Source organism: Balaenoptera musculus, chromosome 11 (genome assembly GCF_009873245.2).
Source record: "Balaenoptera musculus isolate JJ_BM4_2016_0621 chromosome 11, mBalMus1.pri.v3, whole genome shotgun sequence".
Taxonomy (NCBI): domain Eukaryota; kingdom Metazoa; phylum Chordata; class Mammalia; order Artiodactyla; family Balaenopteridae; genus Balaenoptera; species Balaenoptera musculus.
Window position 1 is genome coordinate 98,053,367 of NC_045795.1, and position 25,696 is coordinate 98,079,062.

Here is a 25,696-nt window from a genome sequence, read left to right on the forward strand (position 1 = left end):
TTTTGTGGAGGTAGCAACTGAGGCCCAGAGATGTTGAGTGACTTGCCCAGGGTCATACAGCAAATGGGTACAGCCTCCTGGTGCAACCCCTTCTTGCACTGTATCGCTCTGTAGCTGTTGCTGCTCTTCCAGCCTTCAGTTCCCCATTCCTCTCCACACGTCCTAGCCAGAGATAGAGAAACAGAGAGGGGGGGGGGAGAGATATCAATCTAACCTCACTTCTGATTGTGATCTTTTAATAAGTGAAAGTGCTTTCTAAAAAGGAAACCAACACAAACCCTTTTATAAAAATTACTGGGCATTTTTCCTAATTAACAAAGTAATACAAATTTATTAATGAAATGTTAGAAAACATACAGATAAGTGAAAACCGAAAGCACCCACAAATTTTTCTCTCCTTCCCATCTATCCCTGATACGGCACTTTAAGCTCTTTAATACATAAATATGTATATTTTTTCACAAAATGAGTTTATGCATACCTAGTCACTTATAACTTGCTCCTTTAACATTCATATTATAATCAGTTTTCACATAATTCTGTATTCTCTAATATGATCTTATCTGTGTAATAGCTCACTCTATCGATGTACCATAATTTATTTGACCAATCCCCTATGGTTAGACATCTGGATTCTTTTCAGTCTTTTACTATTATATGCAATCCTGCGATGAACATCTTTATGCATATCTTGGTGATAGCCATGATTATTTTCTCAGGAAACATGCTTAGACTATGGAATAATAGTCTGAACATTTTTAAAGCTCTCAACATCTGGCTCCAAATTACCCTCCAGGAAGCCTGTAGCAAGGTACACTCCCTGCAGCAGTGTGTACACAAAACCGATGTGCTTTACTTGAGGGGGGATGGAGGGAGCGGTCTTGTCATTCCAGCTTGATGTGTGCCATTCTTGCTCACATTCCTTGACACAGAGAGCTTCACAGCATGCCAGTCTAATTAATTTAGAGTGGAGACGTTAGACTACCTGCCCAAGGCCAGAAACTCTAGAACTGAGTCAAGGGTCAAGTTGAAAGGATCAACTTTGACAACTCTAAATCACATGCTTGCTACTTGGTCCACTTTAGCCCTGAAGGAGGCACAGCCGCTCTCACAAACTAACCAGGAAAGTAAACAAGGGAAGGGCCATCTTGCCTACTTTGGGCAGGCGTATGAAAAATGCCCACTTGGGTCTCTCAGCCTCCAGAGCGCAGTCTCCTGAGGAAGTGGCCAGATTCCTAATGTGATGGGTGGGGAGCTGGACTGGCACTCTGCCAGATCTGCCAGTCCACAGCGTGGTGCACAGTTGGAGCCCAGTGTGAGTGGCATCATTTCCTCTGGGCCTTAAGCGCTTTGCAGTTTTCCAGTCTCCCCTGTGCAAATGAGAAGACAGCTCCCTTGGTTAGTAGGGGTTCTCAGTGTTCTCAGCTAAGACTTTAACTGAGATTTGTTTCAGGTCAAAAGACACAGATTCTATGACTGATCAGCTGGGTTCTGTGGCTGGTTGCTGGGTCACCTTGGGCAAGTCCCCTCCCTTCTCTGGACCTTCTTAGTTTCCCCACGTGAACAAGGAAGCAGTTGGCCTAGATTTGGTGGGATGTGTATACTGTTTCTTAGAGGAGAGGAAAGAATGGAGGGACTCAGTTCCTGAGCACCCACCAGAGCCAAATACTTTGCACACATAAGAGAATTTAACACACAATGGCTCTGTGAGGAAGTAGACATCTGTGCCTGTCCAGCACCGATGCCCTGTTGTTTTGCTAATAGCACCCTGATTTTCTTTTACAAAACCATCCCTTACCCACTTCTAGTCCTTGTGACTTGGGAGGGGCTGACCCCCTCCCTCCAGCTGTAAGCATGTGACTCAGGTTTGGCCAATCAGAGCAACCATGACGGTTTCAGGGCTGGGCATGTGACCCAAGCCAGGCCAATGGGAGTCAACCCTAGGATTTTTGCTGGAGGTTTGGGGAAGGGAGTGATCTCTTGGCTTGCGATTGCTTAACTGGCCATTTCTGCGTCCCTGTGGAGAGACCCAGCCTGCTAATAAAACTGATACAAAAGCAAACAGTCAAGAGATAGAGGGATACAGATTTATGACAACTTCCCTTAAGCTTCTGACATGGACTGTGTCTGAATCCAGAATGACTTCCTGCAGTTTTCAGTTTAAAGCCCCTTTTGGCTAAAGCTAGTTATAAGTGGGTTTAATGTACCCTGAAACCAAAAGATCATCACTAAAATCCTGGACGTGGCATAGGCGTTATTATTCTCATTTACAGGTGAGGAAACTGAGGCTCAGAGAAGCAAAGTAAGCAGAGAACTAACAAGTAGCAGAGTAGATATTTTTAATCTACTTCTTTTTTAAATTAAAGTATAATTAACTTACAATGTTGTGTTAGTTTCAAGTGTAGAGCAAAGTGATTCATTATACATATATTCTTTTTCAGATTCTTTTCCATTATAAGTTATTACAGGATATTGCGTATAGTTCCCTGTGCTATACAGTAGGTCCTTGTTTTTTACCTATTTTATATATAATGGTGTGTATATGTTAATCCCAAACTTGTAATTCATCTCTACTTCTTTTTAATCCATACCTCTAGTCTCTACGCAGGGGCTCAAGTGGTTCCCCCTTTTTAGTTTTCTTTCACAAACCACAGAAGTAGGAATAGGCTTGTGGAGCCAGACTGATCCCGGTTCCAGACCCGGTTCAGCTGCTTCCTACCTGTCTGATCTTGAAGTGACTCACTGGCTGTATTCTCTGAACAAGTCTCCTCATCTCTTTTTGCCTCAGTTTTCTCATCTGCAAAATAGGATGATAATAGTACCTACCTCATGGGATTGTTGTGAGCAGATAAATTAGATTATGTAGCACTCTTAGAATAGCCTGACACAGAGTAAGTCTGACAAAAGGGCTAACCATTTTTCTTCCGCTGTCTGTATATTCTTAGTAAGTTGGCTACTCCCTCTCCACCCCACACACCCAGGATATGGCCTGAGTTATCTCATGATACATCAGTTTCAAATGGCACAAGAAAACAACACATACCCTGGTCACCAGGGGCTTCAAATAATGTCTGACATACTGTTTCTCAAATGCTGATGTTTCTAAAAATGCTGATCACTATGGACTTAGCGGGCCTAAAACCAGCCCAGGAAGTGAAACTTTGGAGAGGAATTCCAAATAATCAAGCCTTTGCTGAGTTGCAGAAAGGAGAGAGGGGATGGATATAGACCCAGCCATTTCCGAGGTATTTTTCCCCCTTCACTCCTATCAGATGCAGAGAGCAGAAATGCATTTCCTCAAGAGTTTATATAACAGTTGTGATTGGTTCAAGATGGCGGAGTAGAAGGATGTGCTCTCACTCCTTCTTGCAAGAGCACTGGAATCGCAACTACCTGCTGAACAATCATTGACAGGAAGACACTGGAACTCACCAAAAAAGATACCCCACATCCAAAGACAAAGGAGAAGCCACAGTGAGACAGTAGGAGGGGTGCAATCACAATACAATCAAATCCCGTAACTGCTGGGTGGGTGACACAAACTGGAGAACACTTATACCACAGAAGTCCACCCACTGGAGTGAAGGTTCTGAGCCCCACGTCAGGCTTCCCAACCTGAGGGTCCGGCAACAGGCGGAGGAATTCCTAGAGAATCAGACTTTGAAGGCTAGCGGGATTTGATTGCAGGACTTTATGATAGGACTGGGGGAAACAGAGATTCCACTCTTAGAGGGCACACACAAAGGAGTGTGTGCATCAGGACCCAGGGGAAGGAGCAGTGATACCACAGGAGACTGAACCAGACCTACCTGCTAGTGTTGGAGGGTCTCCTGCAGAGGCAGGGGGTGGCTTTGTCTCACCGTGAGGATAAGGACACTGGCAGCAGAAGTCTGGGAAGTACTCCTTGGTGTGAGCCTTCCCAGAGTCCACCATTAGCCCCACCAAAGAGCCTGGGTAGGCTCCAGTGTTGGGTCGCCTCAGGCCAAACAACCAACAGGGAGGGAACCCAGCCCCACCCATCAGCAGACAAACGGATTAAAGTTTTATTGAGCTCTGCCCACCAGAGCAACACCCCTCTCTACCCACCACCAGTCCCTCCCATCAGGAAACTTGCACAAACCTCTTAGATAGCCTCATCCACCAGAGGGCAGACAGCAGAAGCAAGAAGAACTACAGTCCTGCAGCCTGTGGAACAAAAACCACATTCACAGAAAGACAAGATGAAAAGGCAGAGGGCTATGTACCAGATGAAGGAACAAGATAAAACCCCAGAAAAACAACTAAATGAAGTGGAGATAGGCAACCTTCCAGAAAAAGAATTCAGAATAATGATAGTGAAGATGATCCAGGACCTCGGAAAAAGAATGGAGGCAAAGATCAAGAAGATGCAAGAAATGTTTAACAAAGACCTAGAAGAACTAAAGAACAAACAAACAGAGATGAACAATACAATAACTGAAATGAAGAATCCACTAGAAGGAATCAATAGCAGAATAACTGAGGCAGAAGAACGAATAAGTGACCTGGAAAACAGAATGGTGGAATTCACTGCTGTGGAACGGAATAAAGAAAAAAGAATGAAAAGAAGTGAAGACAGCCTAAGGAACCTGTGGGACAACATTAAATGCAACAACATTCACATTGTAGGGGTCCCAGAAGGAGAAGAGAGAGAGAAAGGACCCGAGAAAATATTTGAAGAGATTATAGTCGAAAACTTCCCTAACATGGGAAAGGAAATAGCCACTCAAGTCCAGGAAGCGCAGAGAGTCCCATACAGGATAAACCCAAGGAGAAACACGCCGAGACACATAGTAATCAAATTGGCAAAAATTAAAGACAAAGAAAAATTATTGAAAGCAGCAAGGGAAAAACGACAAATAACATACAAGCGAACTCCCATAAGGTTAACAGCTGATTTCTCAGCAGAAACTCTACAAGCCAGAAGGGGGTGGCATGACATATTTAAAGTGATGAAAGGGAAGCACCTACAACCAAGATTACTCTACCCAGCAAGGATCTCATTCAGATTCGATGGAGAAATCAAAAGCTTTACAGACAAGCAAAAGCTAAGAGAATTCAGCACCACCAAACCAGCTCTACAACAAATGCTAAAGGAATTTCTCAAAGTGGGAAACACAAGAGAAGAAAAGGACCTACAAAAACAAACCGGAAACAATTAAGAAAATGGTCATAGGAACATACATATCAATAATTACCTTAAACGTGAATGGATTAAATGCTCCAACCAAAAGACACAGGCTCGGTGAATGGATACAAAAACAAGACCCATATATATGCTGTCTACATACAAGAGACCCAATTCAGACCTAGGGACACATACAGACTGAAAGTGAGGGGATGGAAAAAGATATTCCATGCAAATGGAAATCAAAAGAAAGCTGGAGTAGCAATACTCATATCAGATAAAATAGACTTTAAAATAAAGAATGTTACAAGAGACAAGGAAGGACACTATGTAATGATCAAGGGATCGATCCAAGAAGATATAACAATTATAAATATATATGCACCCAAAATAGGAGCACCTCAATACATAAGGCAACTGCTAACAGCTATAAAAGAGGAAATCGACAATAACACACTAATATTGGGGGACTTTGACACCTCACTTACACCAATGGACAGATCATCCAAACAGAAAATTAATAAGGAAACACAAGCTTTAAATGACATAGATAGACCAGATAGATTTAATTGATATTTATAGGACATTCCATCCAAAAACAGCAGATTACACTTTCTTCTCAAGTGCGCACAGAACATTCTCCAGGATAGATCACATCTTGGGTCACAAATCAAGCCTCAGTAAATTTAAGAAAATTGAAATCATATCAAGCATCTTTTCTGACCATAACACTATGAGATTACAAATCAGTTACAGGGAAAAAAACGTAAAAAAACACAAATACATGGAAGCTAAACAATACGTTACTAAATAACCAAGAGATCGCTGAAGAAATCAAAGAGGAAATCAGAAAATACCTAGAGACAAATGACAATGAAAATATGATGATCCAAAACCTATGGGATGCAGCAAAAACAGTTCTAAGAGGGACGTTTGTAGCAATACAAGCCTACCTCAATAAACAAGAAAAATCTCAAATAAACAATCTCACCTTACACCTAAAGGAACTAGAGAAAGAAGAAGATACAAAACCCAAAGATAGTAGAAGGAAAGAAATCATAAAGATCAGAGCAGAAATAAATGAAATAGAAACAAAGAAAACAATAGCAAAGATCAATAAAACTAAAAGCTGGTTCTTTGAGAAGATAAACAAAATTGATAAATGATTAGACTCATCAAGAAAAAGAGGGAGAGGACTCAAATCAAATAAAATTAGAAATGAAAAAGGAGAAGTTACGACAGACACTGCAGAAATACAAAGCATCCTAAGAGACTACTACAAGCAACTCTTATGCCAATAAAATGGACAACCTGGAAGAAATGGACAAATTCTTAGAAAGGTATAACGTTCCAAGACTGAACCAGGAATAAATAGAAAATATGAACAGACCAATCACAAGTAATGAAATTGAAACTGTGATTAACAATCTTCCAACAAACAAAAGTCCAGGACCAGATGGCTTCACAGGCAAATTCTATCAAACATTTAGAGAAGAGCTAACACCCATCCTTCTCAAATTCTTCCAAAAAATTGCAGAGGAAGGAACACTCCCAAACTCATTCTATGAGGCCACCATCACCCTGATACCAAAACCAGACAAAGATACTACAAAAAAAGAAAATTACAGACCAATATCACTGATGAATATTGATGCAAAACTCCTCAACAAAATACTAGCAAACAGAATCCAACAACACATTAAAAGGATCATACACCATGAGCAAGTGGGATTCATCCCAGGGATGCAAGGATTCTTCAATATATGCAAATCAATCAATGTGATACACCATATTAACAAATTGAAGAATAAAAACCATATGATCATCTCAATAGATGCAGAAAAAGCTTTTGACAAAATTCAACACCCATTTATGATAAAAACTCTCCAGAAGGTGGGCACAGAGGGAACCTACCTCAACATAATAAAGGCCATATATGACAAACCCACAGCAAACATCATTCTCAATGGTGAAAAACTGAAAGCATTTCTTCTAAGATCTGGAACCAGACAAGGATGTCCACTCTCACCCACTGTTATTCAACATAGTTTTGGAAGTCCTAGCCACGGCAATCAGAGAAGAAAAAGAAATAAAAGGAATACAAATTGGAAAAGAAGAAGTAAAACTGTCACTGTTTGCGGATGACATGATGCTATACATAGAGAATCCTAAAGATGCCACCAGAAAACTACTAGAGCTAATCAATGAATTTGGTAAAGTTGCAGGATACAAAATGAATGCACAGAAATCTCTTGCATTCCTATACACTAATGATGAAGAATCTGAAAGAGCAATTAAGGAAACACTCCCATTTACCATTGCAACAAAAAGAATAAAATACCTAGGAATAAACCTACCTAGGGAAACAAAAGACCTGTATGCAGAAAACTATGACACTGATGAAAGAAATTAAAGATGATACGAACAGATGGAGAGACATACCATGTTCTTGGATTGGAAGAATCAATATTGTGAAAATGACTACACCACCCAAAGCAATCTACAGATTCAATGCAATTCCTATCAAATTACCAATGGCAGTTTTTACAGAACTAGAACAAAAACTCTTAAAATTTGTATGGAGACACAAAATACCTCGAATAGCTAAAGCAGTCTTCAGGGGAAAAAATGGAGCTGGAGGAATCAGACTCCCTGACTTCAGACTATACTACAAAGCTACAGTAATCAAGACAATATGCCACTGGTACAAAAACCGAAATATAGATCAATGGAACAGGATAGAAAGCCCAGAGATAAACCCACACACTTATGGTCAACTAATCTATGACAAAGGAGGCAAAAATATACAATGGAGAAAAGACAGTCTCTTCAATAAGTGGTGCTGGGAAAACTGGACAGCTCCATGTAAAAGAATGAACTTAGAACACTCCCTAACACCATACACAAAAATAAACTCAAAATGGATTAGAGACCTAAATGCAAGATCAGACACTGTAGAACTCTTAGAGGAAAACATAGGAAGAACACTCTTTGACATAAATCACAGCAAGATCTTTTTGGATCCACCTCCTAGAGTAATGGAAATAAAAACAAAAATAAACAAATGGGACCTAATGAAACTTAAAAGCTTTTGCAAAGCAAAGGAAACCATAAACAAGACGAAAAGACAACCCTCAGAATGGGAGAAAATATTTGCAAACGAATCAACAAAGGATTAATCTCCAAAATATATAAATAGCTCATGCAACTCAATATTAAAAAAACCAAGCAACCCAATCCAAAAATGGGCAGAAGACCTAAATAGATATTTCTCCAAAGAGGACATACAGATGGCCAGGAAACACATGAAAAGCTACTCAACATCACTAATTATTAGAGAAATGCAAATCAAAACTACAGTGCGGTATCATCTCACACCACTTAGAATGGGCATCATCAGAAAATCTACAAACAACAAATGCTGGAGAGGGTGTGGAGAAAAGGGAACCCTCTTGCACTGTTGGTGGGAATGTAAATGGATACAGCCACTATGGAGAACAGTATGGAGGTTCCTTAAAAAACTAAAAGTAGAATTACCATATGACTCAGCAATCCCACTACTGGGCATATACCCAGAGAAAACCATAATTCAAAAAGACACACGCACCCCAATGTTCATTGCAGCACTGTTTACAATAACCAGGTCATGGAAGCAACCTAAATGCCCATCAACAGACGAATAGATAAAGAAGATATGGTACATATATACAATGGAATATTACTCAACCATAAAAAGGAACGAAATTGGGTCATTTGTTGAGACGTGGATGAATCTAGAGACTGTGTCATGCAAAGTGAAATAAGTCAGAAAGAGAAAAACAAATATCGTATATTAACGCATATATGTGGAACATAGAAAAATCATACAGATGAACTGGTTTGCAGGGCAGAGACATAGATATAGAGAACAAACGTATGGTCACCAAGGGGGAAAGCGGCGGGGGGCGGGGGAGGGGGTGTGTGTATGTGATGAATTGGGAGATTGGGATTGACATATATACACTAATATGTATAAAATGGATAACTAATAACCTGCTGTATAAAAAAATAAATAAAATTTTAAGAAATTTAAAAAGCTTATAACAGTTGCTACCACAAGTGCTAACTCAGTTCCAAAGGGTGTATCAGTCTGGTAAAGTGTAAAATATGGGGGCCCTGGAGACTCACCAGGGAATGGGAGGGGGCTTACTGTGGATTCAGGGTGAGTCCTGGTTGTGGGGTTATGCTCATGCACAGGGGGCTGGTCAGAGGAACAAATGGGGAATCCTTTGCCTCTCAGATTCATGAAAGTCAGAGCTGGGGCCCAGGATAGTAACATGGTCTGTCAGTTATCCAGAATCCAAAGTCTCCTGTTTCTGGGCATTACCATCAGCCCTTTAATCCCCACCTTGTAGACAGGCTTAGTGGTCTGTCAGCTACCATTTATGGAGCACTTGCTAAGTCCTTTACATAAATGACCTCATGGAACTTACCAGCAGCCCCATCAAGTTGAAGATTACAGTACACTAATTACGACTTTGGATCTTGTAGCCAGGCTGCATAGGTTGGATTCCCAGTTCTCCTGTGTGACCTTGACTAAGTTACTTAACCTCTCTGTACCCCAGTTTTCTTCTCTGCAAAATAGTGATAATAATAGTTCCTGCCTTTTCAGGGTGTTGTGAGGATTAAATGAGTAAGCACCTGCAGCATTTAGAAAAGTGCATGGCACAGTGGCAGCTGTTTTAATTAACCCTCATTTTACAGATGTGGACACTGAGGCGGGAAAGAGAGATCACTCATGTACCATACACAGCTCATGAAGCTGGGCCTCAAACTGGCTCTACACCATTTCACCACCACTGAGTGGAATTTCCCTCTACTCAGAAGAGGCTAAGATACCCCCATGAAATGAAATATCCCCAAACCCACACACAGCCACCCCTCCCAGTTCCCTCCTTCTTCTTTTTGTTTTGTTTTTGGTTTTTTTGGACGCGAGGCGGGCCATGTGGGATCTCAGTTCCCAGACCAGGGATCAAACCCGTGCCCCCTGCAGTGAAAGCAGGGAGTCCTAACCGCTGGACCGCCAGGGAGTTCCCTCCCTCCTTCTCAAACACCCACCTCTCCCACTCAGTTTGAGTGTCTCTTTTGGAGTGTTGAGATAAGATAACAGTTGAGCGGTTCCAGTGGAGTTTTCCTGGCGCTGAGGAGAGAGGGGAAAATCTACTTCTCTTCCCCAGCTCTGGAAATGAAGGCAGCCAGTAAGAATTCTCAGGCTCCTAGAGTCAGGGGCAGAGGAGACCTGCAGAAGAACCACACCCCCATCCTTAGGCTTCAGGATGCTAATTGGAACACACTGAATTTTGAAACGAGCTCATTTGAGCGGCTGGGGAGAAACAGGGGAGGGGTGTGGGGTTCTAGACCTTGGGGGTCTCTCTAGTTCCCCGTGGAAGCTCTAGAGGGAGGGTCCCTATCTGTCAATCCCAGTCTTTGCCTGGCTTTGTCTGTCTTTTCCTAGTTTGGCCTCTCTGGCAGGGACACGGAGAAGTGGGGTGTCACTAGATGTCTTTGTCAGTCGGGCTGTGTGGTTCATCGCATCTGTGACTCTCTCTCTCTCTCTCTCTGCTTCTTTAGTTTGACTCATCTATTTCTGTCTGCCCTCAGGTGTGTGTGTGTGGCGGGGAGGACGTTCTCGCCAGGGTTCTGACCCTGCTTTCAACCTCTCCCTCCAGACCCGAGGAACCTCCGCACCGTGCAGAGCCGGAGGCCGGGGCGCTCTGCGGGAGCAGCTTTGACCCTGGGGCAGGTGTGGGAGAAGGGGTCCGAGCCTGTGGCGCCCCCTCGCTCGCCTTCCAGCGTGCGCGGAGAGGGGGCGGCCTAGGAGCACAGAGCGGGAGGCGGTGGCACTGCGGGCCCGGGGGCCCAGGTCTCCGCCTCCCTCCCGCCTTCTGGGCTGGCGCTCCTCGGCGCGACTCCTCCTACCGCGCCCCGCCTCCGGGTCCGCTCCCTCGGCGCCCCCGCCGCCGTCGCCGAGCACCGAGTATCCTGGCTGCCGCGGCCGCCTCGCCGCCAAACTTTCCCGGGAGCCGGCGCCGGTGAGTCGGAGCGGAGCGCGGGCAGGGCGCGGGCAGGGGCTGGAGTGCGGCCGCGGCTGCGAGGCGAGGCTGTGCGTGGCCGGGCTTGGGTCTGGGCATCCCCACGGAGCCGCAGAGCTCCTGAGCCGCCGGCGTGGGGTGGGCGCGCTCCGGGGCCTTGGCGACCGTGGGCGGCGCGGGTAGGGTCCCGGAGCGCGGCTGGCTCCGCGGCACCCTGTCTGATACCCAGCTCTGGCCCCGCCCCGACGCGCACACACCTGTGGCTTTGCCTGGGTTCACCACCGTGCGCGCCCCAGGCGTCTGCCTCCGGCTCCGACAGGGGAGGGCGAGTCTCCATTTTTCCCAGAGCTGCCCTAGGCTCTGAGTTTGATGTTCCCCACAGTCCGAGCCCATCTCTTGAGTGCGTTGAATGTGCCAGGCACTGGGTATCCGTGATCTCTTTCGGTTCTCCCTTTAACTTGATGAACCGGCATTATTATACCCATTTTACAGAGAAGGAAAGAGGCTCAGAGAGGGAAAGTTGTGACCAGGAGCACCACCGAGTTAAGGAGAGAGCCAGGATTTTGAACCCGAGTCAGCCTGACCCAAACCACTTAATCACATGCGGGCAAGCCCCAGGTTCAGCGTCACCAGGGGTCTGGTGTGGGAAGTGTGGAGACCACTGCCCACGCTCCTACAGCATGGCTGCAAACCCAGGGCGGACCACCACCTCCTCATTGTGCCTCACGGAGCATCCTTTGGAAAGATTAGTGGCCCTTACTTTCAGGGAGTGGATTCTGATGGCAGAAGCCCGTTGGGCTGCCCTTTCAGGTGAGAGCCAAATTTCAGAAGTTACTCTCGATTTTTCTGGAAGGAGCCAAGGAAGTCAGGAGCTGGAGCGCAGCAGTTCTTCACGGAAACCTCTTTCCTTCTCTGGGTGACTCTCCCCTCCCCGCCCCCCGCCCCCCAAAGAGACCCCACCCCAATCCCTTAATCTCTCTGAGGTGTCCGCTCCGCCTGGGAGCTGGTAATGCAGAGATGCTCCAGGCAGGGTCGCTGTCCTCCGGCAGGGGGCTCCCACCTCAGGCCGGGAACCCGATGATGAAGGAATGGTGCTGGGGGTAAGTACTATGTGAACCAGGTCCCCCGGCCGGAAGGTACTTGGGGCACTCATTCCATGATGGGGGCTAAGTCGCTGTGACGGGAGCACAGATGGAGTGTGTCTGCAGAGCATGAAGGAGAGCAGAGCTGGGGATCTGATAGGGAGGTCTTGAATGCCCCAATCTTAGCTTTAATCTTGGAGTCAGGCAGGGACCAACAGAGACTGGGAGAGAGAGAGAGAATGGACCCGTCAGAGTATCATTATGCATTATCCCACTTAGTTTTCACAGCAGCCTTGCAAAGTGGGCACTATTATTACTAGACTCATTGAACAGATTGTCTTTTGAGGCTCAGAGAGGTTAAATAGCTTGCCTGGGGTTGCCCACCTGGTCCGTGGAGGAGTTGGGATTTGAACACAGGTCTTCCTTGACTCCTTCCAGATTGTCAGTGACACTCAGGCTGTAGATGGGACCTTAGGTCCCTCCTGCTTGTGACTGGCAGCAGCAAAGGTGAAAAGAGAGAGATGCCAGGCAACAGGGTCCCTGATGCCCCTGCACCGCTCTCCTTTCTCTGTGATAGGTGTCGTGTAGGAGGCCTGCTGCTGAGTGGTTATCACTCACAGGAATCCCTGACAGCCCCACGTAAATTCCCTAATCTGACCCAGGGCTGGTTGGACCCTCACATGGAAGCCTGAGGCTGCCTGAGGCTACCCTGCTGTCTCAAGAGGTATTTCCCCTGATGGAGGGAAAGTCTGTAGGGAAGCCTGATACCATTTTCATGTGTCAGAGAGAATCCCTCCAGGATAGATGGTGGAGACGGCTCAGCACTGCCTGAACAGGATTTCAGAGCTGGGTGGAGGCGGGAGCTGCCTCCAAGCCCCTGCAGCCCAGAGGAGTTTGGACAGCGCTGGCTGGGAGTGCTCCCCCCTTGGCTGACTGTCCGAGGTAGGAAGAACTTTTATCTGAACTTCCTTTCCTCGGACTCTCTCAGAATTCCATGTTCCTGTTTGTGCTTTCCTTTTTACAATCCAGGAGTGCCTGGTGGAAATGGTGTGGCCTTTCTATAACAAAGAGGAGACATGGCAAAGAGATCAAAAGTGTGGATTCTGGAGCTGGCTCAGATCCCAGCACTGTCACTTATGGGCCCTGTGGCCTTGAGCAGGTTGCTACACCTCTCTGTTCCATTTTTAGGATGGGAGTATTCCTAGCACATTCCTCACTGGGTTGGTGAGAGAACTAATTGTGTTCATGCACATAAAGCACCTAGATACAATACACTTTTATGAGGCAGTATATAAAAATGCTATTTAAATGTTAGTTGTCACTGTTGTTACTGTTAAGGTCAGACAGGCCTAGCTTGGTAACCTGGCTCTGCCACCTGCGAGCTGCCTGCCTGCCTTCCTTAAGACTCTTGCTTTTTCGTCTATAAAGTGCGAGTAGTCTAGTGTTAGATGTAATGTAAGAAGTCTTAGTGTAGGCTCAAGCTTTAAATAGCCTAAAACCTCAAGTCCCAGTGCAAACTTATTTAAAACTTCTGGTGCTCTATGAGGTACTGAGCAAATGCTGGGCATTACCATGATTACCACTGTTGCGGCAAACCTCACTCCTTCACACTGCAGCTTGAACTTGATGCTCTGGCATGTTTCTGAGGGGCATGGATTTGGGACAGTTTTCTGGCTTGTGGGGCACGAGAAGGATTCTTCTTATCTTTCTGCTCAGGTTCGTGGTCATTTCTCAGGGACAAGCGTGGGCCTCTTGGTGGTCATTTCTCAGGGACAAGTGTGGGCCTCTTGATGGTTGTGGGAGGGCAGAAGGTAGGTGTGAAGTTCATTTCATAAGGTCTGCCCTGTCCTCACCAAGGCAAACACGTCAGCAGAACACGCCACCCCAGCTGCCTTTCAGATTGATATTTTGTGCACCTTCCTGGTGGAGAAGACATATCCAGAGTTCTGGGGTTTTTTCCCCCTTAAAGACAGAATGGTGTAGTAAAAAAAGTTCAGGATTAGAACCCCAGCCCTGGCCCTTTGAGCTGAGTGACCTTGAGCATCAATTTCCTCATCTGCAAAATGGCCATTAATCATATCTTCTAGTGTCTGTTTCTCAGGGTTAATGCCAGGGTGGAAAAGAAAAGGAAAAAAGCAGGTAGTATAAATGGCAAAGAATTACAAGCAATTGTAAGTAATTCTCATTAGCATTCAGGCTGGGCATTAGCTGTAATTGCTCCTGATCCAAGACGTTTTATCTGAAAGACGTACCTGGCAGAGGATCATTCAAGCCCAGTCACCTGCTGCCCTCCCTTTCACAGTGACGCTGAGCATTTCTGAATCTCGGGATGTAATTACAATAAAGCTCCTGTATCTTACTTATGAGTGACTCACTTCTGCCGTTATTGGTGGCAGAGGACTCAGGCGCACACTCATTGGGAACAATGCTGCTGATGCTGGGGGGGGCGGGTACAGGATGCCTCTCCTCTCTATGCGTTCATCTTCCCTGCTGTAATTCTGCAGTGATAGTGCATGAGAGTCACATGGGCCAGGATCGAAGCTGACAGCTCTCAATTTGTGCAGCACCTTGGATGGCAAGACCCACTGAAACTTGTTGCTGCCAGCAGAGTGGACGTTAGAAACCATTGCATCACAACAGAGAGGATGGAACAGAGGAGGTTGAGGAAGGCACCTCGGGGGTGGTTAAAAGCATGGATTCTCATGTCCAGCAGACCTGAGTTTGAATCTTAGTTCTGCCAGCTTGTTAGTTGTGGTATGATTTTTGTCTATCTTCCCACCTCGACTATCAGTTCTAAAAGAGCAGGGACCATGTCCATCTTACTCACCAGGGTATTCACAGCTCTTGGTACATAGAAGGGGCTCATGAATGTCTAATGAATGAATGAATATATGAATGACAAGTTGCTTGTTTGAGCCTCAGCTTTCTCATCTGTAAAATGGGGCTAACATAGCACTCGCCTTATAGGTTGCTGTGAGCACTGAATGAAAAAATGTTGTATACAGAATAAGCACTCAACAGTACCTTTAGATGACAAGTTGATGAGCAAAAGCAGAGACACAGCTGGCCTAATCTGGGAGAGAGAGCTTTTTCCCTACCCTTAGACCAACAAGGGGCAAAAATGCTAGTCATAAGAATCCCTGTTTTTATACAACACTCTGCAAAGTGCTTTCTTTCCTTTTTTTTTTTTAAGTATAGTTGATTTACAATGTTTCAGGTGTACAGCATAGTGATTCAGTCATATATATATATATAAAACAGGTATTGAATATAGTTTCCTATTAAGTCCTTGTTCTTTATTTATTTTATATATAGTAGTGTGTTTCTGTTAATCCCAAATTCCAAATTTATCCCTCTCCTCCCCCCACAAAGTGCTTTATTATCTATTGACTCCTCACAACTAGACAGGAATGGCTATCCATGTTTTACAGGTGAGGAAACTGGGGTTCAGAGGGCTTGGTCGAACACAACAGAGTCACACATTTTAGAAGCAACAGGAGGTAGAATATAAGCCCAGGTTACTCTGATCTGCCAGATGTTCCTGCTGAGCTCTCTATTGCCCCTTGGGGGTGGAGGGTGCAGTATTTAGACTTCCATGAACATGGTATCTCTCTTCATTATTTAGGATACAGTTTAGATCCAGTGTCCTAATGTCCCTTGGTGGTCTTGCACATCTTTTGTTAGATATATTCCTAGTTATTTGATATTTTATATGCTATTTTAAATGGTATATCTATATCTATCTACACATATATATATTTTAAAATTATGCTATGTTGGTTGCTTTTTGGAGAAATGTTTTTGCATTTTGCACATTGATTTTGTATCCAGAAATCTTGCTAAACTCTCTAATTCAAAAAAAATGTATTTGTAGATTATTTTGGAGATACTGTGTATACAATTATAGGAGGTGCAAATAAGTTTTGTTTCTTCCTTTCCAATCCTTTCTTCCCTTTGGGGTTTCTCTCTCTCTCTCTCTCTCTCTCTCTCATGGAAGAGCTGTCTACATTTGACAGTTAGGTATAATGTTTATCTAGGGTTTTGGCAGATAATCTTGTGAGATCTTAGTTCCCCGACCAGGGATTGAATCCAGGTCCCGGCAGTGAAAGCGCCGAGCCCTAGCCACTGGACGGCCAGGGAATTTCCTTGGCAGATAATCTTTACCAGAGTAAAGAAGCTCCTTTCTATTCCCAGTTTGCCGAGTTTCTTTTCTTTTTAGTCATAAATGGAAGTAGATGTTTTTCCTGCTTCTGCTCAGATGGTCGTGATTTTTCTTTTTCAATCTGTTAACATGGTGAACTACATTGATTTTTGCATTTCTGGAATAAACCCAACTTGGGTTGTCCTGTTGCATCTTTTTTGCTGGGCTATTTCTCATCACCTTTTTGCTGAGGACTTTAACATCATGAGTTCATCAGTGAGATTCACTGGCCATTTTCCTTTTTGGTGTTTACTTGTCAGACTTTGGTATCACTGTTATGCTGGCCTCATAAAACAAGGTGAGCTGTGTTCCCATTTCCTTGGTTCTCTAGAAGAGATTATGTAAGCTGGGTGTTGTTCTTGTTGAGAGTTTGGTAGAATGGACCAGTAGGACCCCCACTGGGTGGAAGGTAAGTGCAGGGTGGGGAGGACAGCTGGTTTCAGCTCAGTCCAAGGCAGAACTTTCCAACAGGGAGATGCTCGGGCTGCCTCAGGGGGAAGTGGGCAGAGTCTGTGAACCCAGCTGTCCTGAGTGCTGTGGGGAGAGCCCGCCTTGGGCTCTGGGTAGGGTTCTTCCAGCCAAGGATCCCAGATGAAGGAAGTTCAGCCCAGGGTGAAAGTCTGGTACCTGTCTCCTCCTGCTTCTAAAATTGCTGCGTCTACAGACAGTGTACGCTGTGAATTACTACTCTCCGGTGCCCGCGATGAAGGGACTTGACTCCATCCATGCACACGTCCTCTTTCCCCCTCTGTGATATCAGTTTGCCTGAAATCCCCAGATTATGACCTGGGGCCACACCCCTCCAGCCATTTCCCTCTGACCCCCCGGGGTGGCTAGATTTGGGCAAGTTTCTCAGCTGAATCATCCCTCAATCCTCTTTGACTGAAATGCAAGGCCCTGTGCTAATTTGGATCATCTCTTAATCTCCATGACAAGGCCATGAGGTAGCTACTCTTACCCCCATTATTCAGACTAGGAAGACAAGGTTTCTAGTTGTGAATTGTTTTAATAGTTTCATCTTTCACAGTAAATTATCGATGTCTAACCTGTCTGGGTTTGGGTGTAAGGTGAAGGTCTCACTCAGTCCTCTTTTCACATATTTCTCTAGTTGTCCCCATCCCATCTACTGGCTCGCTCTTCGTTTTCTCGCCTCTGCTACCTGCATCGGATCCTCAATTGCTCTGCATCTTCAGAGGCAGAGCTGCAGCCCCGTACAACTCCAGGGAGCACCATTCATGTGGTTTTCTATTTCAGGGTTTGCAACCTGGACACCCACTCCTCAGCAACGGGTCTCCTTCCAAGCTGTTCAGGTGTTGAAGTTTCTGCTGATTCGGGCGGCCGAGCATCAGACAGGGTCATGGCGGGACCAGGGCAGACGCTGGCTGGGCGGCACGCAGGTGGAGGAGAGTAATTACAATAAAGTAATTATAATAAAGGTCTGTGCCATGCTGCTCGGGGGATTCTCTGCGGAGCATAAATGTTAACAGCTCCCAAACGCATCTGCTTTCCCCTTCTATTTCCCTCTCTTTTTTCTTTCTTTCAAACTTCCTAGGCAGTTCTCACTCGGTTTATTCTTTTAGGAGAACTTCATTTATTTACTAGATGGCTTTTCTCTGTTGTTGGAGAGAATCATCACTAAATAAATCCATCCCGCTGGCCCTCTCCCGCAGTGCAAGTGAAGCCCAGTTCCATCGCCATCGCACACATGTGATCCCGAGTGTCTGCCGGTGTGACTGTTGATGCTGGCCCCCAGTGGAAGCCTGTTTTCTTTCCTTTGTCCGAAGCATCTAACTGTTCGTATGGCACGTCCACCCTGCGGAGCCTAATGGGCCCCTGATAGAGCTAGTTTCCGCCTCCCTGGAGGATGACGGTCTAACTTTTCCAAGAGCCTCTCAAGGGCTCCCCACAGAAAATTTGGGGGAAACCATGAATTTTGCATTTAAGTCAGACCTTCTGAAAGCAAGTTCATGTCAGGTAGAAAGAGACAAAGAGACAAAATGTAATTGTACATATCAATTCAATTGTGTAAATGATACTTGTAAATTCAGTTTACGGCAAAGAGCAAAGGTTCCAGGGCCAGACGACGTAGGTTTGGATCTTGGCTCCACCACTTTGCAGTGTGTCTCAGGCAGGCCATCCACCCTGTCTTTGCCTTGATTCCCTTGATTAGAAAGTGGGGTTAGTGACTGTATTAACTTACAGGATTGTTATGAGTATTAAATGAGTCATGAGGTTTGAAAGAATTAATATTTGAAAAGCATTGACAGCAGAGCCTGGCAACTCATAAGTGTTTATTAAACAAACCGATGAATAAATAACTATCTTACATGGATTTCTTTTTCCCCAAGAAATTGGGGGTCATTTTGTCAGGTTTCAAAGTAAATCCCACTGGATTTAAAATTTTTGAAACTGTATTAATCCTATACATTAATTTGTGACCCACCTTGTGTGATGAGTGTTTTTGTGTAAAGATGTTCTCTCAAATTAAACTGGAGGCTCCTTGAGGGTGTGCTGCATGCTACTTTGTTGAAGATCTCCGAGGTTAAGATTCTTTTTAAAAGTTCTAGAACCTACAGGCAAGTGGGTTTGGTGGCAATAGTTGGGGTTTCAGAGTTTTGACCTGGTGCCATAAATAGTCACCTTTTTGGCCTCGGAGGAAGCGTTTTAACCTCCCTGGCCTCAGTTTCCACATCTGTAAAAGGGGAATCCTAATATTAATAGTAATAATAGTACCACCACTCACAGCGTTATTGAGAGCCTCTTCCCCCAGGTCTTGCAATGTCTGGCACCTTCCCATCACTGAGGACTCAGATGTTCCCTCCTTGGAGAGCCCTTCCCCGACTACCCTGTTTTGACCCCTGCCCAATCCAGTCCCTGTCTGTTGATTTTCTTCATCACTGCTACCAGATCACCAGTACAGGAGTGTAGGGGTGTCATCTGCCTGGTTGACAGCTATACCTGCAGTGCCTTCGTTAATAGCACCTGGCACCTAGTAGGTGTGCAATGAAAACTTACTGGATGAAGGAAGTGAGTTCACAGCTAGATCCTAAAAGACAAGCGCATGCCCTGATCATGCAAATTGCAGCAAAGACCACCAAGTTGGTGAAGAAAGCAGCACTTCGTAGCGTTCGAGTACCTGAAAATGCTTTTTAGGCATCTCAAAAGTAGTAAGTAACACTGAGCAAAGATGAGTTATTTTCACGGTTGTATCAGGAGCTCAGTAAGTATTTGTCAGTCATTTATTGATTGGTTCTCACAGTACCCAGCACCAGGCTTGATGAGGGAGGCCCTGAGAATCTCCATTAACAAGGTAGGGATAGAGGACAGGGTGTTCTCCCACTGCTCAGTCCTGTTGGGGGGCGGGAGGGGCCAGTAAATAGAACTCCTCTGCCCGGCCTGAGTTCTGGACCAACTGAGTATTAAGACAAAAAGCAAAGTAGCCGGAGAACAAAATGTCACCGTTATTACTGATCTGAGTGGCATTGGAGCATGTGGGCCGGCTAATGCTGAAGGCTAGAATCAGATGGGTTTCCCACCTGCCCCAGGGGCGGGCAGGGCTGGGTCCCTGCAGAGCCTAGGTCTTTCTCCTAGGCTTGGTTGGCTGACTGAGAGCCCAGTCGGATGCAGGCTCCTAGCAGGCAGGCTGGCTCCTAAGAGCAGCCCAGAAGAGCCTGAGTATGACTTGCCTATTTCATCTCTCAAACTCTATTATAAATACGTGGCACCGTGCACAGGCCCCGGAGAGTGAATGAGGAGTGGGAGAGAGGCCAGGGTCTGAAGCTAGAGGAGCTCCCACTATATGGAAGGAAACAAGAGGCAGGAAACAGGCAAGAAGCCCTGTAGCTGGGGGAGTGAGGTCAAGAGAGGCAGGGAGGTGCAGAAGCCACTGGTGCCTGCTTCGTATGTGCACCAGCAGAGTATGAAAGCAGAAGAGTCCCTCACCTTTCTCATCCCTCCCAGCCAGCTGATGGAGGAAAGGAACTGTCATCTATTGAGAAGGCACTCCCGGCCAGGGCTTTTGGTTCATTATGTCACCCTGTCCTCTTCACAGCCCTGTGAGAGAAGTGTCAGTGTGCCCATTTTAGAGATAAGAAAACTGAGGCTAGAGATGTGGACTAACTTATGCTAGAGTGGAGCTGGGAGACCAAGAACGAGGCTATTGCAGTCGTCCAGATGAGAGAGGAAGGTCACTCAGACCAGCGGTGGTGGCCCTGGAGAGAAGTGGACAGACTAAGACTGTTTGGGGCAGGTGCACTAGGACTGACAGGTGGCTGAATGTGGTGGGGCTGGATGGGGTGGTACTAGAGGACGGTGTTAAAGCAGTGCTTCTGGGTAACTTGTGGTGTTTTTGTTTTGTTTTTTGCACTTTGGATAGAATAGATGTGACCCTCCTGGGCAAAGAATATTCAATGAATTAAGAATTCCATAGACACCACATCTGCACATGTCAGCTGAACTGAAACTGATGATCATTCACTCTTTTTTAAAAATTTTATTTACTTATTTTATTTATTTATTTTTGGCTGCTTTGGGTCTCCATTGCTGCGTGCGGGCTTTCTCTAGTTGCGGTGAGCGGGTGCTACTCTTCATTGTGGTGCATGGGCTTCTCCTTGCGGTGTCTTCTCTTGTTGTGGAGCATGGGCTCTTGGTGCGCGGGCTTCAGTAGTTGTGGCACGTGGGCTCAGTAGTTGTGGCTCGCGGGCTCTAGAGCGCAGTCTCAGTAGTTGTGGTGCATGGGCTTAGTTGCTCCATGGCATGTGGGATCTTCCCGGACCAGGGCTCGAACCTGTGTCCCCTGCAATGGCAGGTGGATTCTCAACCACTGCGCCACCAGGGAAGCCCCGATGGTCGATAACTCTTAATTGGAAGTGCCAGCTGGGGTGTGCTCAGGGAGAATCAGACACGCCGGGCTAGGGTGGGGTGAGAGGGAAAGATGCTGGGTCTGTAAGAGGCTTGTAAGCAGAAGGCGGCGGGGTTGGGGGGGGGTCTCAGGACCCCTTCTTCCACTTCCGCAATCCCCTGAGAGGTGCAGTGCTGCACCCTGCTGCCCGGTCATGTTCCCGGAGCCCAGCTCCCCTCAGCGTCCTCCCTATCCCAGCCTGAGCTTAGGATAGGTCCTAAGCTTAGGTCCTCCCTCCCCAGGACCCCAAGAGAGCTCCCCTGCCCCTAGGTGGCCCCCTGCCTGTTTCCCAGGGAAGAATCTGATCAAATCACTTCCCTGCTCAAATTCCAGTGACATCCTCCCTCTGCAGCCATTAAGTAGAATGGGGCCTGGGTTGCACCATTTAGAAGGATGTCTGTGATAAGTTCATGGTTAAATGAAAAGAGGAAATGTCAGAATAACACTGACAGCCTGAGACAACAGAATGCAGTGGTCAGAAGCCTGGGCTCTGGGCTGCACTGAGTTTGAACCCCAGCTCTGCCACTTAGTAGCTGTGTGACCAGGAGCAAGTTCTTAACTTCTCTGTGCCTCAGATTCCTCATCTGGCAATGGGAATGATAACAGTACTCACTCCCATAGGGTTGTAAGGACTGAAAAGGAGTTAATATGTGTGCAGTGCTTAGCCCAATGCTTGGCTCCTAGTAGCATCCATAAATGTCAGCTATTATTATAACTATATAGGTTCACGTACATTAATAGGCACCCCTCTCCATTTTAACCTCATTTGTAAGGGCTCAGAAGTCTCTTCCAGGAAGGCTTCCCTGAACACACCCCACCAGGGCTGGGCTAGGACCCTTCTCTGGACTCACATCTACCACACACGTATTACTCCTTATTGTGACCCTCTGTCTCCCCACGGCTTTAAGTAGCTTGAGGACATGGCCTGCGGCTTCCCCATTATATCCGTAGTGCCCATCACAGTGTCAGGGACATGGTAAGCCCTCAGAAATACTTGTTGAATGAAAGAATGAATGAGCGTGAGCAGGGCTTTGAAACATAAGGTTTTGAGGGGTAGACATGTGAAGGAAGGATATTCCGGGCAGAGGTGGGAAGGCCTGTGGTCATCCAGCAGGTGACCTGGTCAGGCCACATCATAGCGTGTGATTAGGGAGGGTAACAGGAAGCAATTAAGGCGGGCAAGGTGGGCAGGGGGCAGGAGAGATGTTCTGTGTAGGGGAAGCAGATGTAGTAGGGGTGGGCATGGGCAAGGAAGGGATCTATAGGGCCGCCATCCCCTTCTCTCATTTCTGCCTGCTCCCCCAGACTGGCCAGGTGCTTCTGTGACACCATGCACTCATCATAATGTAAAATAAGTACCTGCTTTACCTGTCTCTTTCCATCAGCAGATTGTAAACTCCTCGAGAGATGGAAATGTATGGTGTTTTCCCCCTCTTTTTTCTAAAACTCTTCTTGCCCATAAAGACAGGCCGTTTCCTCGTCCACCCCTGCTTCTTCTCTGCCGCGTAGGGGTACAGACATAGATAGTGTTGTGTGTTCTGATATCGGGACCCTAGTAGAAGTCACTCCAGTTCTTCTGGGAGTAGATGATTTATAGCTTCTCCACTTAATCGAACCATTCACCTGACTCTGCTTCCTTTATGGAGTTCTTAAATCAAGCCAGAAACAAGAACAGCCTTGCAGTTCATTACTGGGTCAGACAATGACATTGGCCTTTGACCAGTGGCCTGCAGAAGACAAAGTCCTCACTTAAGTTCTTGGGGCTGAACGAAATCTTTGCCAAACCCAAAGAGGCAACGTCCGGGCCAGCAGCAGAGGAGTGGGAAGGCAGAGCTGTATTTGGAGAGTTCATAGGGATCGTGTCCCTGCTGTGCACAGGTGACACTACAGTGGACAGGCAGACACAGCTTTGCAGGGTGATGAAGACAGATGCTGGAAGAATAACAAAGTGGGATGTGATGTTCTCAGATGGGGAAGCACAGTGCTGACAGAGGCTCAGAGAGGCTAAGTGGCTGGCCCAAGGTCACACAGCTAGCTTAGCTGAGCTGGGGTTTGAACTGAGATACTCGGATCCCTTTCTTCTGTGCTAGGAAGCCCCTCACGGTGAGATGCTAATGGCCTGAAGTGTTTTTGGAAATTGCTCAGCGTTAGGTAACCCAGTTTTTCGCTTGGTAGCTTACGTTGAATTTGTCCATTCAGTCCGTCCTATAAATATAAAAAGGGGGTGTTTCTAGATGCTAGACCCTGTCCGTACCCTTTTTCCTGAGTTCCAGGCTACATAGTAGGAATAAGTCACAAAACTAAGCCTTGGGTTTCCAATGTTGAATGCTCACTGATACCCAGAGATGTTGTTGTTTTCTCTCTGTTACAAGCAGAAAAAACACACACAGGTGAACAGGGAAGAAAAATCAAGTGAGCATTTGGCTCTGTGGATTGAAGGGAAAGCTTGCGTGAGTTACAGGATGGACACCCCAGGTTCGTTCAGGCTGATGCGGGGCCTGGTTGCCCCATTGGTGCTGGGCTCCATAACAGCAAGGACACGTGCCAGTTCTGAACACCCAGGGCTTTCTCTGCGTCCTTGGTCACTAAGGGAAACCAAGCATTTTTCTAACGAATGCCTTTTACTCCCTTTCATCCCAGGCACCAAGCTGTGTGTCTATCCATGCACTAAGTGTTAACTTTGAAAACACTGCAGCTGGGAGCAGGTCTCCGCTTCTGTGCTTGCTGGTTTACAGGATTGCCCTCAAGCATCTCATCAGCATCGGCTAACACGAGGCGGTGATACTGATGGCGCTAGCATGTGAGGGCCTCGTGCCAAGCCCTCTCTATTTGTTGCCCCGTTTGGCCCTCTAAGCAGCCGTGTGCGGTCGGAACTGTTGTCCCCGTCCTAGGGATGAGGAACCCAGGGTCATGCAGCTAGAAAGTGAAGGACCCGGGCTTCTAAGCCAGGTCTGGCTCCCAGCCCCGTGCTCCTTACCACGTTTGTTTAGGGGAAATTAGAGCCGCAAGGGACTTTGAGAGATGCCAGAGGGAGGAGCAAGGGGCCAGGAGAGGGAGGGTGACCTGCCTGGGGCCACACCTGCTGTAACAGCAGAGCCGGCTCTAGAACCCAGCTCTGCTGACCTCTGCGGGCAACACCACTGGCTTTGGGCAGACCGTTCTCCTTCCGAGGCTCATCACAGCCGATCCAGACCCTGAGCTAGGGTTTTATACATAGGCTCTTGGCAGGCTGGCCCTGGCTGCCTTTCACCCCCCACCCCCGTACTCTCCATCTGCCCGTCCATGTGGGACACCTCGCCCTTCCCCAGGCACACCTCGTGCTTCCTCATCACCGTGACTTTGCTGCCAGCATACCCTCCTGCCTCCTCTGCCCACTCAAACCCTAAGTCCCCAAGAGTTTTATTCTGAGGTTTTTTAAATTGTGATAAAATATACATAGCAAAATAAGTAAATCTCATGGTATGTAAATTATATCTCAGTAAAGCTGTTTAAAAAAAAGAAAGGAGGGGCTTCCCTGGTGGCGCAGTGGTTGGGAATCTGCCTGCTAGTGCAGGGGACACGGGTTCGAGCCCTGGTCTGGGAGGATCCCACATGCCGCGGAGCGGCTGGGCCCGTGAGCCACAACTACTGAGCCTGCGCGTCTGGAGCCTGTGCCCCGCAAAGGGAGGGGCCGCGATAGTGAAAGGCCCGCGCACTGCGATGAAGAGCGGTCCCCGCACCGCGATGAAGAGTGGCCCCCACTTGCCGTAACTGGAGAAAGCCCTCGCACGAACCGAAGACCCAACACAGCCAAAAATAAATAAATAAATAAATAAAAAAAAAAAAAAAAAAAAAGGAGGAAGAGGGGTCTGGGGATGCCTGTTCCAAGTTCCCCCTTCCGTGGTGCCTCTTCCAGGGAGACCTCCCTGTTAGCAGGTTGTTTGGGGTTGCAGGGACTAGAGACATGTCCAAGTTAGCCTCAGTTAATGGGGCTTTATTGCCTGGATATAGGGGGATGTAGTAAAGACGGAAAGCAGTGTCGCCATCACACTGCCAAGACCCACAGAGACTGGAGGCTTGTCCGTATCCACTGGAGCCTGTTACCCTGTCTTCCCTGCAGCCGTGTCCACGGTGTCTCCACTCCTTTCCCCACTTTGCCTGTTCCTGCTTATGCCAACTAACTCTTCTCTTTTCTCCGCTCCACCTTTCATTTATTCAGCAAACATTTATTGAGCGCCTGTGTGCACCAGGCCCTCCTCCAGGCCCTTGGGATTTTCTGCAGAAGAAAGCAGACAAAGATGCCTGCCCAGGTGGAGC

At 46.6% G+C, this 25,696-nt stretch overlaps 2 protein-coding genes and 1 pseudogene across 2 annotated transcripts in view; 2 read left to right on the plus strand and 1 right to left on the minus strand.

Moving 5' to 3' along the window:
- Positions 1-11,554, minus strand: part of LOC118904301 — a 49,551-nt pseudogene extending 37,997 nt beyond the window's left edge.
- Positions 11,142-25,696, plus strand: part of HRH1 (histamine receptor H1) — an 83,747-nt gene continuing 69,192 nt past the window's right edge. Inside the window, exon 1 of the mRNA XM_036867773.1 lies at positions 11,142-11,217. The gene's annotated coding sequence lies outside the window, so the exon portion shown is untranslated. The remainder of the gene's footprint in view (positions 11,218-25,696) is intronic.
- Positions 11,197-25,696, plus strand: part of ATG7 (autophagy related 7) — a 334,957-nt gene continuing 320,457 nt past the window's right edge. Inside the window, exon 1 of the mRNA XM_036867771.1 lies at positions 11,197-11,217. The gene's annotated coding sequence lies outside the window, so the exon portion shown is untranslated. The remainder of the gene's footprint in view (positions 11,218-25,696) is intronic.